General features: G+C 46.1%; 1 protein-coding gene across 1 annotated transcript in view; it reads right to left on the reverse strand.

Moving 5' to 3' along the window:
- Positions 1-12,215, reverse strand: part of FAM135B (family with sequence similarity 135 member B) — a 225,651-nt gene extending 213,436 nt beyond the window's left edge. The window contains exon 1 of the mRNA XM_086335602.1: positions 12,090-12,215. The gene's annotated coding sequence lies outside the window, so the exon portion shown is untranslated. The remainder of the gene's footprint in view (positions 1-12,089) is intronic.
- Positions 12,216-12,637: the final 422 nt, after the last annotated feature.

A 12,637-nucleotide genomic window follows, 5' to 3' on the forward strand; every position in this document is an offset into this window, starting at 1 on the left:
ACCTGAACCACCTCATTAAACAGAGGAAGAAACTGAAGTCAAACATATTATAAAATTGTCTCAGTATTATCAAGCAAATAGGGCAGAACCAAGACAAGTACTAAGGTCTGACTCTGCACGCTTTCTTCCTCTGTCATTCAACGTGTACAAACAAAAAGGAAACTATCCTTTTTGTTCAGAATTAAGTTCTGAAATTAAGTTCACTGGAGAAGGCTCACTGGGATGCTGTTGTAAGAGCATCACTGAACCTGGAATCAGCAAGGGTGAGAACAACTCATTGCTGTGGACCTTTGTGTGCTGAGTGCTCTACTACAGGTCCCATACAGAGCCTGTGTTCCCCACAAGACTGTAGTCTCTACAAATACAAGACCTTCATCCACCCTTTCTGACCTTTGTATTATTAGCCGTCACCCAGAAAGCTTGGCATGAAGTAGACATTCAATGAACATGTTGAGTCAGTGAATGATCTCACTTAAATCTAAGAAGCCAGGGACTTCCCTGGTGGCCCAGTGGCTAATACTTCACCTTCCAGTTCAGGGGATATGGATTCTATCTCTGGTATGGGAGCTAAGACGCTACATGCCTCACAGTCAAAAGATGAAAACATAAAACAGAAGCGCTAATGGAACAAATTCAGTAAAGACTAAAAAATGATCCACATCAAAAAAAAAATCTTAAAAAAAAAACACATAAGAAACCAGATGATAGGAGAGATTGAAGGCAGGAGGAAAAGGGGATGACAGAGGAGGTGATGGCTGGATGGCATCACCAACTCAATGGACATGAGTTTGAGCACACTCCAGGAGATGGTGAAAGACAGGGAAGCCTGGCATGCTACAGGTCAAGGGGTCACAAAGATTCAGACAGGACTTGGCAGCTGAACAACAACAAAGAAACCAGATAAGGACTGAGCTTAAAATGATAGACTGAGCTTCAATCAATGTTTGGCCTAATCAAGGTATAAGTGTGGGAACAAGTAGTAACTGTATGGCTTTCAGAAAGAGGAAGTCCTTTGGGGATCTATTTTAATGTAGAAGTAAGACTTCTTTTTGCGCAAACTCTGGGAGATGGTGAAGGACAGGGAAATATGGTGTGCTACAGTCCACCAGGTTGCAAAGAATCGGGTACAACTAAGTGACTGAACAAGAAGACTGCTACAAACCCAACAAAAACAGCATTGTTGGTACCAGATCCTTTTAAAGTGCTTTGGAGGTTAAATATGACCCCCCCCCCAACCAAGCAGTTACATTTTAGTTCTGCCTGTTTGCTCAGCAACCTATTGACCATGAATCAAAAAACCAAAAACCACAATGGGACCATGGTCTGCACAGCTGTCAGATGTCAGTCCCTGAAGGCCAAAGTAAGCAGCATCTCATACTCCATAGATCCCAAGCAGTTGGTGGGACCGATTCTCTTAGTTTCTGCCAGTTACATGAAATTAAGTATAATGTAGTTGCAATAATAATAATAAATAATAACACTATAACAAGAACTACAAAGAGCCAACCACTGTTCTAAAAGCTTTACATGTATCACCATATTTAATCCCCACAACAAACCTAAGAGGTAGGTTGTTTTTATTATCATCCCCATTTTACAAAGGAGGCAACTAAAGCAGGAAGACATATTTAAGCACAATAGGCCAACTACATCCAAATGCTGATTCTGCTTCTTCCTGTCTGGCGTCATTCGTCTTGTGAATGGATGGGTAGGTGGGTGGATGGGTGGATGGATAGATAGACGGATGGGTGAACGAAAGAACGGAAAGAGGCAGGAAGCAACCAAGGCAGTGTCACTGTTATGGATACACAGTCTCCAAGTAACCAGCCGAATCCATAATTCAGTGTGGGTAACTGTTGTGTGGGCTGAGTCATGCTGGATTGTTGGGGAGGCCAAGAATAGTGGTTGTGTATGCAGGCTCAGAAGTCAGATACGCCCATCCATATGCCAGCTCCACAATTACAAACTCTTTGCCCTTGTGTGTGATTTCTCTGAGCCTCAATTTCTATCTATATTAAATGGGGGAAATACATTTTCTACCAAAAAAAAAATGTACAAGGATCAAAAATTATACTGGCTCATAGTAGGTGCTCAGTAAATGTATGTTGAAAGGCTGTGTAAATAAGTTGACAACGGATGAAAGTCAAGATTCAGTGGGTCTCTCTTATGTTATGGTGTGAGCTACAAAATCTACAGAATCCCCCAACTGCAACAAATTCATCAAAGTCTCCAGATTTATACTGTAAATCCTCATGCATATTATCAGACTTGTAGTAGAAATGCTCTGCCTTTGTTTACATTTAAATCATCAGGATGGACTAACTGCTAATTGTGATCCACAAAGCCAGGTAACCTCCCTAAGACTTTGTATCTTTGAACTGCAGATTTCCACTCTGCCAAAAACAAGTGTATGGTGTGAGAGTTGGACTATAAAAAAAGCTGAGTGCCAAAGGATTGATGCTTTTGAACTATGGTGTTGGAGAAGACTCTTGAGAGTCCCTTGACTACAAGGAGATCCAACCAGTCCATCCTAAAGGAGTCCTGAGTGTTCACTGGAAGGACTGATGTTGAAGCTGAAACTCCAATACTTTGGCCACCTGATGTGAAGAACTGACTCATTGGAAAAGACTCTGATGCTGACAGGGATTTGGGGCAGGAGGAGAAGGGGACGACAGAGGATGAGATGGCTGGATGGCATCACTGACTCGATGAACATGAGTCTGAGTGAACTTCGGGAGTTGGTGATGGACAGGGAGGCCTGGCGTGCTGCAGTCCATGGGGTTGCAAAGAGTCAGACACAACTGAGCGACTGAACTGAACTGAACTGTAAAACAAGTGCATTTCTAAAGGCTGTGAAAAGAGTTGGGAGGAAGCATTGCACTGAGAGACTGTAAGGTTAAGACAAGGTGTTAGCCTTTCTGGGTCTGGCACCTATTTAGCCCAGGCACTCAGCCTAGGGAGATGGTATCTCTTGGCTTCAGGTAGCCCCCATCCCCAAAGCATGGACAGCCTGTAAGTAATGGGTTTGTCTGGGTCTCCTATGAGCAGCTCCACCAATTCCTAGGTAATAATTATGCACCAGCTGGAAAAACAAGATCACTTTAAAGCCTTCCTAGCCTTCATCTTCTCTACAATGTACACCAAAAGGTGTTTCCCCCATATTCCCTTGAAGCTCTTTAGAAGCACGGTTTTCCCTATCAAAGAGAAGATGAAAAGGATGTTCATGTTGTGAGAGTGATGCTCTACATAGATCAGCACTTAGCAAGATGAAGGGGAAGCTGGGTGGTGTAGATATGAGCCACACTCCCTTCCTTGAATCATCCCCAGTTTCTCTCATCTCTGACATGGAAAGATGAAAGAAATGAAGGGCCAGGAAAATCATTTTGGGAAAGCTTTGGGGAGAATAAAACTGGGACACACAGAAGATGTCAAAGGAAAAATAAAAGGAACACCAAAGGAAGCTCTAATGTAGAATTTAAAGTACAGGGTAATAAAAGAATAGCCAAGATGTATCTGGAAAGGGGAGGGGATTGTAACCAAGTGTCTGGGTTAGACCTCGGAAGATGACTGGAAGGCAGACAACAGGCAAAGGGGCATAGGGTATGTGTGTGTGCTGATAGGAGAGAGGCAGGGGCTCAGGCACATGGGGAAGGGCGAGAAGAGGGACTCGTCTAATCACTACACCAGTGAGAGCCATGCTGGACCTTCCTCACCACGTCCTTCCCGCCAGAGTTTCTCCACGTGTAATACTCAGACCAAGCAGCTCACTATGGCTCAGAGATGGGTATTACAGTTGAGGGCCTGAGCCCCTTCTGAGGAGCCATGGTGTATATCATATCCCCCGAGTCTGCACTGAATGTCTGTGTCCCTTCACGATTCATACGTTGAAGCACAATCCCCAAGCAAAAGTGAAAGTGTCAGATGCTCAGTCGTGTCCGATTCTTTGCAACTCCATGGACTGTAGCCCACCAGGCTCCTCTGCCCATGGGATTCTCCAGGCAAGAATACTGGAGTGGGCTGCCACTTCCTTCTCCAGAGGATCTTCTGGATCCAGGGATGGAACCCACGTCTCCTGTATTACAGGAGGTGGGGCTTTTGGGAGGTAACCAGGTTTGGCTTAGGTCCTGGGGGTGAGGCCCCCACAATGGGATTAGTGCCCACACAAGAGGATGAGTTACCCAAAGCTCTCTCTTCCCACCAGGTGAGGTACAACAAGAAGTCAGCTGTCTGCAGCTCCAAAGAGTGATCCCACCAGAACCCAACCAACTGGCACGACCATCCTGACTCCAGACTCTGCAATGGTGAGGAGGTAGTTTCTATAGTTGACCAGCCACCTCATTTATGGTATTTATTTTAGACACCCCCCAGATTTACAGATTGAAACCTTTGGAAATGGGAGTAAGTAGACGATAGATGTGTCTGGGGAATTTCATGCTTATAGCCTGTCCGTATAAATACAGCATTATTAAAACACAGTCACAGCCATTCACGTATATATATCTAAGGCTATTTTCTCACTACAAGAGCAGCTTAGACTAGTTGTGACAGAGCCCTATGGCCTAAGAACCCAAAAGACTGACCACTCATCTACCCATTTACAGAAATTGTTTGCTGACCCCTGATGGAGGAGTTTACTTAATTTTCTGCTATTTTATGAATTATGCTGAGTTCAGGAAAAGTAGCAAATGACGACTTTTCTGCCAGCACACAGCTAATTTCAGCAGAGGAAAAGCAAAATATGAGATTTCTGACTTTCAAAACTGTCAGTATGTACCAGCGGCCACACAGTGCATGGGTGTCGGAATTCCTTACACACAGAAGCCCAAGGAAATACAACAGAATCTTGGCTTCTGAATCCACACAGCCCCCACCCTAAAAAAAAAAAAAAAAAAATACACCCAGAGCAAAAGGAAGTGAGGAAATTCATGAGCACAGTGGCTGTGAAATTCTGTGATGGAGAATGATAGCGACTCAGCAGAAATTGTAACCGATGGAACAACACAAGGAAGACATTAAGGACTCAAGCTATTTCGCCATTAACATCAGCAGGCTCCGAAAGCTCCCATTCTCAGGCATTAGGAGAATTTGATGATATTGTTCCAGAACCACCTCTCACAATAGCTAAAATGCTATGATGGGGAAAAGCCAGAAGCACAGGCATAAACAGCAGCGGGGATCTGGCAGGGAGGCAGGCCGAGGGCTTCAGTGTCAGGGAGAGCTGAAACCTGCAGGATGCCAGAATTGTGAAATCAGAAACTCGAAAAACCACTTCAGAAACTCCTCCAATTTCTTGCCCAGCTAGCCAGAGTGGGCTGCTTTCTGATTATTGAAAATGATGAAGTCGTTGAATGCCTTACTGGCAATCTCCTTAAGGACCAGCGTGATCATGGGAGGCACAGGCTGTGCTGATACAATACTCAAATTAGAAAGACTGTGATGCATGGTCAGCCTCAGCCTATCTGGTCCTTTTTAAGAAGAACCGCACCCTGAACCTCAGTTCTGCACAGACTCAGATGGAAATCCAACTAAGTAGGTCCCAGACCCTCCCACACACACAGAGGGGTTCCCAGCATTCTACAGTCAAAGGGCTCATATTATGAGATCTAAGGCCTTCCCATCTCCTCTTCCAATCCTGAGCAAAGGGAACTGGAGAGGTTAATAATGTGAAAGTCTCTGTGTCATCTTAATATTGTGATTGGTCCAGGGAGCTGGGTCTGGAATTCACCGGAATTCACCTTGGTTGGAATCCCAGATAACCTGAGGTGGTTACTTCTCATCTGTGCTCCATTCCTTCAGCTGTAAAACATGTAATAAAGGAGGCTTCCTCCTGAGTTTATTTTGCAGATGAACTGACTTAATGGTTGCAAAAACACTTTGAATGGAGCTGTGCTCCTAGAAGGTATCCTATAAGTATTAATTATCATTCTTTGATTTATCTGAAGGTGAAGCATTCAGGTGAGCTGTGCAGAGCACCTTCTGTTCATCATCACATATATTCCTCACAGCCTCGCTAGAAGACAAAAGCATCACTGAGATTTCACAGATCAGGGACATGATCTGTTCAGAGGCATACAGCCAGGAAACAGTGGAGCCAGGAATGGAAGATTCCATGGACTGTCTGGTTTGAAGCCCAATGAGAATAACAACCCAGGGCCATGCTGCTATGCCCAAGACTCCCACAGACCCGGAGCCTTCTTCTTAGTCCAAAGCACAAGCCTAGAGGGTGAAACACACCCAACCCTGGAAGTGGAGGGGAGAAAAGGATGTGGCAAAAGCCCATGAGCCAGTTCACACCCCCAAGGTATTAATCCCAGCATAGCAGATGCTACTGGCTGTCCAACCCAAGAGCTGTTCATTTCCAGTCTTCTCCATTCAATCCTGTCTCTGCCTCTAAAGACTTGGGCATGCATGCTCAGCGGTGTCTGACTCTTTGTGACCCCATGGACAGTAGCCCATCAGGATCCTCTGTCCATGGAATTTTCCAAACAAGAATACTGGAGTGGGTTGCCAGTCCCTTCTCCAGGGAATCTTCTCAATCCAGGGATCAAACCCAGATCTCCAGCATTGACAGGCAGATTCTTTACCACCACACCACCTAGGAAGCCCTTAAAGCCTTGAGAAAAGAGGACAGATGTTTACCTTCCCAGACTTAACCTCTAGTTTAAATAGCTATGCCATCCTGCTTTGCTAATGAAATAAAAGAAGAAATATTCTATGAGGCTTCTGGAAAGATTTTTTTGTTTTTGTTACAGAGGGACTGACAAAGGAAGTGAATGGTTGGGGCTGAACTTCCCATCCCTTTTTCCTTGAACACAGATGTGATGTTTGGATCCTTAGTCATCATATTATGACATGAGCCAAGAAGACCTTAGCTAAGGAGGGCAAAGAAAAGCTTTATTCAAAAAACAGAGTGAATCCCTTATTTTAAACTATGAAGGGGGAAAAAAAGCCAAGAACACATTACCCCCAGGTAATGCTGTCATTAAACAGCAGTTGAAGCCATCACCTTGGGTCAAGTCTACTATGACTGAGAGATGACAGTAGTCTGGCTGACACTGCAAGGTACTCAGATCTGCACAGCACTAAGCACCCACCAAGAAGCAGGACATGTCCATGTTCAGGGGACACATCCTTGTTCCCCAAAGAACACTCAACCTCTGGAATATCAATTCTCACTTGTAAAAAGAGATTTGTAAAAATCAAATGTCAGAAGAGATTCGTCTCAATTTGGAGGTTTTGGCTTTCTGCAGTGAGGAGCTAAACTGAACAGCAGTGTGGCATAATAAAGGCAGAGCACACAAGTGAGGTTTCCAGAAAATCAGTTAAAGATGGCTTCAGAATTGACAAGACTCTCTCTTGCTTCTCGAGCTCCTATTACAATATGCAAATGAAATGTTAACAAATGCCTTATTTTGATACACATACCACATTTAACCCTTAAGTGAACCCTATGAAATGAGTTGTGGTGGTTTAGTCACTAAGTCATGTCCCGACTCCTACGACCCCATGGACTATAGCCTTCCAGGCTCCTCTGTCCATGGGATTCTCCAGGCAAGAATACTGGAGTGGGCTGCCATTTCCTTCTCCATATGAAATGAGTAGGGTTAGTTAACAAAAGATAAAGTTCTGACCCCAAGAGTATGTCACAGCCAACTGAGACAGTATTGGGACCAAAGTCCAGGCTAGATCCCTCTATAAGTCATGGTTACAATGGCACTGCTCCCTGATTCTTCTCAAATCCAGCACATGCTCAAGAATGGTGATGCTCTCGCTGTCACATTCAACCACCAGGGTGCTCATAACCACCCACCTAGAGCAGCATGACTCATGTGGCCATCACCCTGCTCCAATGACACACACCCTACAGAGCTCTTGGTCCTCTTTCAGAAACCTGAGTCACCTTGATGGCCAGCTGAGCTCATTTTCCAAGGCTGCCCTGATGGGCACAAATTATAATAATAATAATAATAATTAAATATATCTATCTGATGTAAAGACTTCCAGAAACCAAGAAAATAAATGCATAAATATGTATGTAATACTTCAATTATCTTCTTCTCCTTTCCACTGATTTCTACTTTCTCATGCATCAAGGGCCATTTGGGGACAGCACATTTGTTCTACTGCTTTTTGCAATTATTCTTGGTTCTGCTGTTCTGCAGAAGGCTCTCCTATTTGGTAGAGGAAGTCACATTCAAGTTCTTTCAAGGATTCAAGAGGGTGAGGACTAAGCCCCAGTGTTTTTCTGTAAGTTTCCCAGGTGGCATAGTGGTAAAGAATCCACCTACCAATGCAGGAGATGCAGAAGACTCAGGTTTGATCCCTGGGTTAGGAAGATCCCCTGGAGGAGGAAATGGCAACTCACTCTGGTATCCTAGCTTGCCCTCACTTGGAGGACAGAGGAGCCTGGTGGACAAGACCCCATGGTGTCGTGAAGTATCAGACATAACTGAGCACGCACATACACGCATTCTGTTATAAACTAAGTCATCTCCAAAGGAGGTGGTTTTACTGTTCAGCGTGCATTTGCAATGAGAGACAAGGAATAACTGCAGAGCAGTGGGTTTTAAAACCTTCTCCCGAGAGCCTGTGGGTCCTGGAAGACTGCTCCAGACACAGGAGGGGTGGGCAGTGGAAAACCCAGGGCCATCGAGTCAATCCAAGTAGCTCTCCTCTCCCATTGCCTCTGTATGAATTTTTTTACTTAACTTCTTTGAAAAGGAGTTGGCACCTTTTCATGAGTAAGTTGGCACCCTTCCCTAGAAAATGCTAAGGAGCTATCCACCTAGCAAGGACCAGCATGCGATGTAAAGAAGCAAGGTGGTCAAGATGCAGAAGGAGGAGGAGGAGGAGGAGTCAGAGCACATCTGGACACAGGCCCAGGTTAGGCAAAGCCACTGCCTGGTCCAGCCTGCCTGAGAATTTCACCTACAGCCTCTCCAAGGGTTCTGAGTCACTGGGATCCAAAGTTTGCTCTAGGACTTCCCTGGTGGTCCAGTGGTTAAGAATCTGCATGTCAATGCAGGGGACATGGGCTCCATCCCTGCTCCAGGAAGATCCCACATGCCGTGGGGCCACTAAACCCATGCGCCCCAACTACCGAGCCCACACTCTAGAGCTGGTGCTCTGCAGTAACAGAAGCCACCACGATGAGAAGCCTGAGCACCGCAGTGAAGAGTAGCCCCCACTCACCCCACCTAGAGAAAGCCCGCGGGCAGTAACGAAGACCCGGTGTGGCCAAAAATAAAAGCAATTGATCAATTAATAAATCAATATACAACAATCAATCAAAAGATAAAGTTTGTTCTATATACTCACCCCAAAATTAACTACTGGTAGACTATTCACATCACATTGTTAAATGAGAGAGTAAGAAGTCACAAGAAACTATTTGTGGAAATTATCCACAAGCACCTAGTTGTGTGTCAGAAAACAGCTGAAGATTTTCAAGTCCTAGGAATAGGATCTGCTCCTGAACTTTTGGTCAAAAAGCACCGATTTAGTACGTCCTTCATCAGGTTGGAAGACGAAGAAACAGAAAAGAGGGCATTGCTACCTTCAAATTCCTGAAAATCTAAGAGGGTGAAAAGGCCAACTATCAAATAATCAGAAATCAAGAGAGAACCCACGCAGTGCAGGGGATCAGAGAGGAGACACAGGCCCAGCCAGTTAGAGAAGGAGAGACAGCTGAACCCGAGAATTCAGAGAGGATGAGAGAGGATTATAATGGAAAATGCGATGTCAGGCTTCTCAGATAGAGCGAAGATCTGTTATCACAACTTACGAAACCAAAATGAAGTGAGAAAAGCACAGAATCCCAGATCCACCACCTTCTGGAGGCACAGTCCCTGCCTGAGCTCCTCCATGTAAACTGGGGCAGAGGACACGGCGTGCTTCACCCTGCCTGGTTCCCGGAGCATCGCGGGCCCTGAAGCTCTAGGGTCCTTTAACAGAGCAGGAGTTTGGGAAGAGGCTTGGGAGAAAAAGGAAGCAGCCTGTCTGGGCACCTCTGGAGCTAATAAAGAGAAGGAGACAAAGGATGGTAATCTGAGATGTGGCAGAATGGAGGGACATTTCTGGAGAAGGGCCCTTGAGTCTGCAATTAATTCTAAGTAGAAGGGTCCCATGGAAAGGGAACCATCTTACATTTTAAGATAGAAAGAAAAGCCCACTGGTCAAGAGGCTCTGAGGGGAGATCATAGCAACAACAAGAGCAATAATCAACAGGTATTGGACAGTGAGGGGTTTTGCAGGTGGCTCAGTGGTAAAGAATCCGCCTGCCAATGCAAGAGATGCGGATTCAATCCCTGATCCAGGAAGATCCCCTGGAGAAGGACATGGCAACCCACTCCAGTATTCTTGCCTGGGAAATCCCATGGACAGAGCAACCTGGCAGGCTACAGTCCATGGACTCGCAGAGTCGGACACAGCTTTGCGACTAAACAACAACGTTGGGCAATGGAAAATAGAAGTTTTGATGGGAAATCCTGAAACTGCCTGACCTCATTTAATCTTCCCTAAAATTAAGAGCATGAGTACTTACCAGGCTTCCCTTGTGGCTCAGCTGGTAAAGAATCCACCTGCAATGCAGGAGACCTGGGGTCAATCCCTGGGTTGGGAAGATCCCCTGGAGGAGGGAATCGCTACCCACTCCAGTATTCTGGCCTGGAGAATCCCCTGGACTGTATAGTCCATGGGGTTGCAAAGAGTTGGACACGACCAAGCGACTTTCACATTCACTTTCAAGCACTTACCACTTACTTTCGCAGACAAGGAGAAAGAGACTCAAGGAGCTGATGTAGCTGGACTCGCTCGTCCCTTCATCAGGTATTATTTGACTATCAAAACCACGTGCCAAGCCTCACCGGACAGTGACAGTGACACACTGAAGCGAACGCCATCCTTAATGTCAGGAATCGGCAGAGCAGCATGGACGGTGAGGTGCTGAAGCATCAGCACCACGCAGAGGGGTTCACGAAGCTCAGGAGGCCTCCTCTTTCCTCCTGAGCAGGACACCTCCTTGGTCTGCTGGGTTTAGTCCCCAGGGTGAAAGTGAAAGTGTGAGTCACTCAGTTGTGTCCAAGTCTTTGTGACCCCATGGACTGTAGCCCACCAGGCTCCTCTGTCCATGGGATTCTCCAGGCAAGAATACTGGAGCAGGTTGCCATATCCTTCTCCAGGGATCTTCCTGCTTAGGTATCAAACCTGGGTCTCCTCCACTGCAGGCAGATTCTTTACCGCCTGAGCCACTGGCTCATCAAGTAGCCCCACTCTCAGATCCAAACTTCCAGAGAAGGACTTCTCAACAGCCCGCCCCCACAGGACACACAAGGCACCCCCAGGGCAAGACTCCCACTTGCACCTCTGAGCCCTCTGGCCTCAGGGATACCCCTGTCCGGGGTCTTCTAAAGACTTGAAGAGTTCGCCTTAGAATTCAGGCTGTGGTGCCCTGAGAAAGGAGGGAAGGGAGGTGGGAGGTTTGCTGAAACTACACTGCAATTCCGAGATGGAAAAACACAGAATGGAAGCCTTTCAGGACCGTCTGCCTTCACCCCAACAGAAACCCTTGGGGCTGGATGGAGTGGGCCTGCTGCCCAGAACGCTAGAAAAACAAGTTCTCGTGGAAAATGCCTCCAAACACTTTGGACCACTGCATCCGGTGCCTAGGCAGCATCACACCCGCTTCAAGGGCCCTGGATACAGCAGTTAAAATAGCAGAAACTGCCTTTCTTTTGTACCTGGCACTCAGAAGTACCCGGCCATAGTACCACACTTCAGTTACTGCAGAAAAACACATTCCGAAGTTGGGGAAAACTATTATTGGCTGGACTCATTGTTTAAAGAACAATTAATAAGGGAACAGCAACAAGCTGGAATACAGGCTTCGGGGCAATTTTGCAATTAAGAAAATTAGAGGCTGCTGTTTCAGAAAGCAGACTGTCAAGTTTGAATGCAGAAACGTATGCATAAGCCGAGCTTCCAAGTAAACATCAGGGCACTATTTGGGGAGTCCTGAAGTGGGGAAAGGAAGGGAGGAACATTGATGGAAGTTGTATATATCAGGCGTTTTACACCCAAATTTCACTCACTGTTTAGCTGCTCAGTCATGTCCAACTCTTTGCGGCCCCATGGACGGTAGCCTGCCAGGCTCCTCTGCACTTGGAATTTTCCAGGCAAGAATACTGAAAGGGGTTGCCATTTCCCTCTCCAGAGGATCTTCCCAACTGGGGGATCGAACCCACATCTCCTGTGCCTCCCACATTGGCAGGAGGATTCTTGACGACTAGCGCCACCTGGGAAGCCAAATGCCATCTGTCAATTACCCTTGGTGATCCTTTACTAGTAAGTGGTTAGGGAGCACCAGCTCTGTGCCTGGCCCCACACTAAGGTCTTTCCAACACATCATCTCATGTGATCTTCACTTTTCTGTGAGGGATTAGTCGGATCCCCAATTTATAGATGCAGTCATCGAGGTTACACAAGGTCAAGGACTTTGCCTTCAGATTACATGATAAGAGGCGGGGTTCCCAGAGGAACTCAAGGCTGTCCCATCCCAGATTCCTTGTCCTTTTCACTCTGAGACCCCATTCCTCCTCTCTGTTGAGCTGCATCTCTGAACTCCTTTTGCGTGCTCGTG

Source organism: Bos grunniens, chromosome 14 (assembly GCF_055505025.1).
Source record: "Bos grunniens cultivar Pamir isolate PY7600 chromosome 14, Bosgru_T2T1.0, whole genome shotgun sequence".
Classification (NCBI taxonomy): domain Eukaryota; kingdom Metazoa; phylum Chordata; class Mammalia; order Artiodactyla; family Bovidae; genus Bos; species Bos grunniens.